Source organism: Meles meles, chromosome 6 (assembly GCF_922984935.1).
Source record: "Meles meles chromosome 6, mMelMel3.1 paternal haplotype, whole genome shotgun sequence".
In the NCBI taxonomy this organism is placed as follows: Eukaryota; Metazoa; Chordata; class Mammalia; order Carnivora; family Mustelidae; genus Meles; species Meles meles.
This window is the reverse complement of record NC_060071.1, coordinates 93,316,609-93,325,011: the sequence shown is the minus strand read 5'-3', so window position 1 is coordinate 93,325,011 and position 8,403 is coordinate 93,316,609. Positions and strand designations below refer to the sequence as shown.

The 8,403-nt window shown below is 35.8% G+C and overlaps 1 pseudogene; it reads left to right on the top strand.

The window, feature by feature from the left end:
- Positions 1-2,938: 2,938 nt before the first annotated feature.
- LOC123943641 lies at positions 2,939-3,288 on the top strand (annotated as a pseudogene).
- Positions 3,289-8,403: the final 5,115 nt, after the last annotated feature.

Below are 8,403 nucleotides of genomic sequence, written 5' to 3'. Positions count from 1 at the left end.
AAAACTTGTGCTAGAATATTTCTGAAAAAGTATTTTTGAATACCATTAAAACTGCTTTTTTCCAACAAGTATCTGACTGATTTGTTTCTGCTTCAATAAATCTTTGGATAACTCAAAAAAAAAAAGATATCAAAGAGATTGCTAAAAACTACAGTTAGTTCGCATAAGATTGACATCTGATTTCTCTTCAACAACATTTTCAGCAATCAAAAAGTCTTAAAAGTTGAAAAAACAAAACCCTTTGAAAATAAAACTATTTCCAGCTGGAGTAATATTTAAATATGAGTTGTTACTCTCAGATATACATAGGATTCAAAGAGTTTATCACCAAGACACAATCTCCAAAATGATTATTGAATGATGCTACCTAAGAAGGAAAAAAAATGAATCTAGAAGATCAAGATATATAAGGAACAAATGTAAATTATTAAAATGTGCTTAATGCCTACCCAGTAATAATAGTTTTTTTCCATAAAAGTCCAGAACTAAAATCCGAGAGGTTAAAAATACTGGATCTACGTTGGGTAAGAAAGGAGAAAAGGGTAAGAAGTGGAAGGGACAAAGGAAGGGAAGTAATATTTTAAAAAGCATGAATACAAAAATATGCTAAGTGATATTTCAACTTAATATGCTTCAGTGAGGTCAATGGATTGATAAAATTGAAATAACATGATGTAATTAATGAAATATATAACAAAATGTGTTTTTATCAGCTTGGATTATCTCAAACAGGAAATGCTGATAGAAAAGTCAAGTTGCAATAGAACGTGTACACTAAATTTATATATATATATATATTTTTTTTAAGATATTATTTATCAGAGAGAGAGAGAGAGAGCACAAGTAGGCAGAGCAGCAGGCAGAGGCAGAGAGAGAAGCAGGCTCCCTGCTGAGCAAGGAGCGATGTGGGACTCAATTCCAGGACCTCGACCATGACCTGAGCCAAAGGCAGCAGCTTAACTGACTGAGCCACCCAGGCTCACCCAATTTATATAATTTTTAAAAGTACATATGATACAACATTAAGTAGTCTCACATATGTATATCTGTAAATAAAGGCAGAGATGGAGGATTTGCAGGTTAAGCATTTAATTTGTGATAATGTTTTTATGATGAGAAGAAAAGGTACTGAAAAGGAAGATTAAAGAAAAAAATGGGGTCTCAACTAAGGAGGAGGTTGAGGAGATAGACTAATTTAAAACTGTGTGCCTAAGATCCAGCATGATACGAATACTTAAATGAATTACATATATGCAATATGAGCCAAGGAAAACACCTGTTTTGATAGAAAGGATATGTAGATATACCTATCATCTAATAAAGCTCCTGAGTTTCGTTTTCTGGCTCTATCAATCTATTAAATAATTGTGAATATTGACATTGACAAGAATGTATAAGCTTTATATATTTATATACACACACAGGCTTATGTATACCTATATGTATGTACATACATAGTTATTTTCAGACATACATATGATTCAAATGCCATCCAATAGAAAAATAATTAATCTAGGAGGAAAACTAAGACACACAGAGAGTAAAAGTAAATTTTCTATATGTATAAAACTTTTTGCAGTATTTTCAGCCCGTATCAAACAGAAACATAACCAAATTGAAGCGCTGGTTATCTCCTGATGTCCATGGAATATGACAGCTGATTTGTTCAAGGCTGAGCTGGTAATGGGTCATCAAAATATAGAAGAATAGAAAAGTTTAGCTTAATGAAACACAGCAATATTTCGAAATGAATGACTAGAACAGTTTCAAGTCAGAAACTTTCCATGAGTGAATGGATTATGTACGACAGTATATAAGATTTGATTACTTATGATAATGTGTTTTATTAATTACATTCAGACAGGTACTGAGCACAAGTAACTGAAAAACAAAACAACTTTGAAGATTCATTTAGATTAAGGTTTAACTAATTAATATTATTGAGATAACTGTATCACATAATTATCCTGTGTGCTGCAAATGACTGATAAATACATGAACGAATATTGGTCCCCTTTACCATAAGCATCTCTGATCCCTTTTTCTTTCCCATTTCTTTGCCTGTGGCCAGGGACATCCATAGTCACTTCATGCCTTTTCCTGACCTTAGATGTTGCTTCTGTTGCTGCCTCATAAGATAATTTTTCCAGTTACTCTTGACTTTACATCTTAGCGTAGACATCAATATGTTTGTCAAGATTTGGTCTTCTGATTCAAAAATTGTAATATTCTTGGGGCACCTGGGTGGCTCAGTGGGTTAAGCCTCTGCCTTCGGCTCAGGTCATGATCTCAGGGTCCTAGGATCGAGCCCCACTTCGGGCTCTCTGCTTAGCAGGGAGCTTGCTTCTCCCCTCTCTCTGCCTGCCTCTCTGCCTACTTGTGATCTCACTCTCTCTGTCAAATAAATAAATAAAATTTTTTTAAAAAGTCTTAAAAAAATTGTAATATTCTTCCTATCAAGCTGAAAATTAATTAATAGGACAAAAACAGGGCCCTATTAGTTTCTTACAACCTCCTATATAACTCCTGGATTATTTTTGACTTTATATAGTCTTCATACTATAATATTTTTATTTAAATTCTTGGGCAGACAGCATCAAAAGGAAATGGGGAAGAGGCATCACACAGGACATTCCAAGTTATCCATTCTCAAGAGCAGTTCCAAGTGCTCCAGAAGCATTTCAAAGCATTCTTGCTCTTCTTCCACCAAATGTCTTTCATCCCACTAATTGCTTGGGAGCTTAAGGATTGTGTCCCTGACCCCTCCTGCTCCTGTCTCATTCTGAGATTGTGACCTGAGCTGAAGGCAGAGGCTTAACCCACTGAGCCACCCAGGCACCACAAAGAAATACCTTCGAAACTTTTTAGATCTTGGCTCCCCAAGAGATATATACTTTAAAGATACAAGAATACAATATATGTGTGTATGCCTGAACACATGTGTATAAGAAAGTTTCAGCAGCTGGTCAGAGCGAACACCCAGGACTCCAAGATACTCTAATCTATACCAGTGAAGGAGAAGAAGATCACAGATGTCAAACTAGGAAAGCTGCCAAGCTGGATGCTGATGCGGGATTTCACCCCTGAAAGCACTGTTGGAGCATTTCAAAGAGGTTACTACCAGAATTACAAGTATGTCAATACGAAGAAAGGGAGTATCACTGGGATTTCTATGGTGCTGTCAACCTACATGCTTTTCAACCACAGTCTCCTTACAAGGAACTCAAAGGTGATCAGCTGTGCAAGAATCACTGGAGAGGACCCAGCGTGAACATTCTGCATTCCTGACTATGAGTTTTGCCCTGCAACCCTTGAATCCTTTCATATCCTAATTCAGAATTAACATCCAATAAAAGACAATGGGGGGGAGAGGGCGGGGGGGGGGGGATGACAAAGTTTCATATAAAAATCCTTAATCTTACTACATGTGATAGATCTCATATTTCTATCCATCTATTATTTTTAATACTGATCATAACCTACTGGACTGATTTTATGAGTCCTGAAAGTGTCATGGTTCTAAACTTAGGAAGAAGAAAACCCCAGCAGAATTGTCTCCTCTTTCCCCTTAGGTAGATCACTCTGTTTTCTACCATCACTGTACTTACTACATACCTATGTTATGCAACGTATGCTTTTTTAACATTTATTTAAACATTGCCATCATGTGCTTTTTAGATTAGAGCCCTTTTCAATTCATATTTTTTATTTTTTTTAAGATTTTATTTTTTATTTGACAGAAAGAGGCAGAGAGGCAGGCAGAGAGAGAGGGGGAAACAGGCTCCTTACTGAGCAGAGAGCTGGATGCGGGGCTAGATCCCAGGACCCTGAGATCATGACCTGAGCAGAAAGCAAAGGCTTAACCCACTGCGCCACCCAGGCATCCCGCAATTCATTTTTAAAAAAAAAAAAAAAAGATTCTACTTATTTATTTGAGAGAGAATAAGCACGAGGAGAGGGACAAGCAGACTCCCTGCTGAGTAGGGGGTCCCATTCGGGGCTCGGTCCCAGAACCTTTAGATATGACCTGAGCTGAAGTCAGATGCTTAACCAACTGAACCACTAAGGTACCCCCAAATCATCTTTATATCCCTTAGCATAATTAGCACACTTAGAACACTTAGCATAGGGTTCAGCATATAAAAACTATTCAATAAATGTTTCTTCACTAAATTTGATAATACTTAAATACTCCCTAAAACTTATTTCAAATGCCTAAAGTAGAAAAAGTTATACTACTGTAACATTTAGTTCAATAAAACTGTAGACTGGTGAAAGATATGTTACAGTTATAAAAGAGACTCAGATTAGACAACATACAGAAGAATGCTGAGCCATTTCAGTCACCAAGTATTATGGACTGACTGTTTTTGTCCCCCCAGCTCATATGCTGAAACCCTACCTCTCAATTTAATACCAGGGTATAAAGAGGCAGGGTCTTTGAGAGATAATTAGGACCAGATAAGGTCATGAGAATGGGATTAGTACCCTTGTAAGAGAGCTTGCTTCCCCTCTCTACTCTGTCATGTGAGGATAAAATGAGAAGCTAGCAGTGCAACCCAAAAGAGAGTTCTCACTGGAACATGACAGCGTTGATACACTGATCTTGGACCTCCAATATCTCTAACTGTAAGAAATAATTTCTGTGGTTTATTAAGGCACTCATTCCATGGCATTTTTGTTATAGCAGCCTGAGATATCTAAGACATCTAGAAATGGCCAAAGTATCCTCACTAGTTTCAAAGAAGGCAGAAAGGTTTTTGAAATAGTTCATCCTTATTTCCATTAAAAATAATAAAATTTAACATTTTGAGGTCTAGTTAGTTAGGCTTCAGTTATCTGGAATATGTTTCTGTCCATGCTGATTTTTTCTTTCATTGGGCTAGGAAGAAAAATATATTTTGCATCCTAATTTCTTAAAATCTTTACTTAAAAAATACATAGATAAAAATACATTAGACTCTGATATGTTTTAAAGCAACAAAATGAATTTTTTAAAAATCTGACATAATTTTGTAAGAACATTAGATTTTTATAAAATTTCAATATTTTATTCCTAAGGCATTAAGCCTAAAATAAATAAAGCATTAATGCTATGTATAAGGGCAAGTAAGTATAGTTAGAATTAAATACCATAGATTTTATAGTATCTGGAGGATGTCACAGTTACAGTTTACCGTATTTCTACAAATTATTACGGATGAATGCTTTGTAAACTCTAAATTCTATAACCCTTGGAGAAATTTTTACCTTTATAAGATGGGAGAAAATTTTCTTAAAATGAGTCCACTGAGGCACCTGGGTGGCTCAGTGGGTTAAAGACTCTGCCTTCAGCTCAGGTCATGATCCCGGAGTCCCGGGATCGAGCCCCACATCGGGCTCTCTGCTTGGTGGGAAGCCTGCTCCCCCCACCCCCGCCTGCCTCTCTGCCTACTTGTGATCTCTGTCTGTCAAATAAGTAGATAAAGTCTTTAAAAAAAAAAAAAATGAGTCCACTGGAGTACAAAGTTTACTTGTCACCATGTATCAGAAATAAACATAAATGGACTAAGGAGGTGTTCTGGAAATTAAATAAACCATTTTTCCTAATCTTTTAAATGTCAGACTAGCATAGAATATAAAGCAATACTTCTAAAAAGCTACAACCCCAGTTAAAAATGTTTTATAGCTACTTGATGTAAAATCACCAAGTGTTATCTTTCTTAATTAGAGATTTGCTTTTTTGATGGACAAACTAATTCAGAACTACAAAAATCTTAAAGTCAACACTGAAATTTAAGTTTTCATGCAGTCAATGTAAAGGCATTACATATACTGACACAGGAAATTTCTCAAGCATATATTGCTTTTATATTGGGAAGGGGAAAGAATAAGACTAATATATTGCCCATATGACCAAAAACACGGTACACTTTGGCAAACGTGGGAATAAATTGCTTAAAATTACTGTCAGCATGAAGACTCAAGCTGACAAGAAACCTCGCACTGTCATGATGTAAAACGAATAATTTGTAATTATATCATGTATTCTCTAGTCTACTTCTAGAAGCACAAGGCTTGATTTTCATATTTAAGGAAAAAATAAATGCATTAACAAATAACTTATTTTAATTATTACAGTTAATTGTAAACTTTTAAAGTATGTATAAATTTAATGAAAATTTAAAGTTAAATAATACTACCTACAACCTACCCTACAGAGTTGAAGATTACTTTTTAAGACAATGTTTTTTTAAATATATCATATATACTGAGAAATGCACAGGCCACAAAAGTATAGTTAACACATTTTCACAACATGCCCATGCTTGTATAACTGTGACCAGACTTCTCAGCACAGAGGCTCTCATATGGCCCGCCGAGTTTCTTTCCTTCCATCACAAAGAGTAATCTCTATCCTGACTTCTATCACAATCAACCATGATGTTCCTATTCTTATAATTCATGTAATTGAATCATAGAGAAATTCGTGTTCTTGCACATGAATTCTCTAGTTTAATATCTATGAGATTCATCTTCTTGAATGTAGTAATAATTCATGAATTGCTATCCCTCATTTACATTACATTATATGAATATACCATAATTTACTTCTCCATTCTACCACTGATAAGCATTTGGATTGTTTCCAAATTGGGGTAAATGCAAATAGTGCTGCTGTAAATATTCTACCTTTTGATGCATATAGAAGAATAACTTCCTAGAAGTGGTATGTCTGAATAATAAGGTTTGCAACATGACAACTTTGTAGACACAACCATGCTTTTCTCCAAAGTGGTTCTATCAGATTACATTCTGACAATAATGTAAGAGATTTCTGTTTATTCTACATAATATCCAAGACTGGGAGTGACAATTTTGTTGTTGTTGTTGTTGAATTTTACCCCTTCCGCACTAAATGAGAAGAACATGCAGCCAAAAATAATTTATCCAGCAAGGCTGACATTCAAAATGGATGGAAAGGGGTGCCTGGGTGGCTCAGTGGGTTAAAGCCTCTGCCTTCGGCTGGGGTCATGATCCCAGGGTCCAGGGACTGAGCCCCAAGTCAGGCTCTCTGCTCAGCAGGGAGCCTGCTTCCCTCCCTCTCTCTGCCTGCCTCTCTGCCTGCTTGTAATCTCTGTCTGTCAAGTAAATAAATAAAATCTTAAAAAAAAAAAATGGATGGAGAGATAAAAAGATTCCAAGACCAGTAAGGTTTAAAAGAATATGTGACCCCCAAGTTTTCACTGCCAGAAATATTAAGGGGGGTTCTATAAAACAAGAAAGAACCCAAGAGTGTCATAGAACAGAAATTTACAGAGACAATCTATAGAAACGAGGACTTCACAGGTAACATGATGTCAATAAAAACATACCTTTCAACAACCACTCTCAACACGAATGGCCTAAACACTCCCATAAAACAACACAAGGTTGCAGATTGGATAAAACGACAGGACCCATCCATATATTGTCTATAAGAGACCCATTTTGAACCTAAGGATACATCCAGACTGAAAGTGAAGGGATGGAGAAGCATTTTTCATGCCAATGGGCCTCAAAAGAAAGCTGGGATAGCAATTCTCATATCAGATAAATTAGATTTAAACTAAAGACTATAGTCAGAGATAAAGAAGGACATTTCATAATTCTTAAAGGGTCTATCCATCAAGGAGATCTAACAATTGTAAATATTTATGCCCCCAGTATGGGAGCAACCAACTACATAAGTAAACTGTTAATCAAGATAAAGAGTCATATTGATATGAATACATTAATAGTAGGAGATCTTAACACACCACTCTCAGTAATAGATCATCCAAGCAGAAAATCAATAAATAAATAAGAGCATTGAATGACACATTGGACCAGATGGACCTCATAGACATATCCAGAACATTCCGCTCTAAAACAACAGAATACTCATTCTTCTCAAACACATGTGGAACTTTCTCCAGAACAGAACACATACTGGGTCAAAATCATGGTTCAACCAATACCAAAAGATTGAGATTATTCCCTGCATATTCTTAGACCACATGTTTTGAAACTGGAACTCAACCACAAAAAAAAGTATGGAAGGAATTCAAACGCTTGGAAGCTAAAGACCACCCTGCTTAAGAATATTTGGATCAACCAGGAAATTAAAGAAGAACTTAAACAGTTCATGGAAACCAGTGAGAATGAAGACAAATTGGTCCAAAACCTAGGGGATACAACAAAGGCAGTCCTAAGTGGGAAATACATAGCCATCAAAGCTTTCCTCAAAAAAAATAAATAAATAAATTGAAAAATTGAAAAATCCAGAATACACCAGTTCTCTTTACACCTTAACGAACTGGAAAATCAACAACAAATTAAGCCAACCCCACACACAAGAAGGGAAATAATCAAGATCAGAGCAGAGATCAATGAGATAGAAAC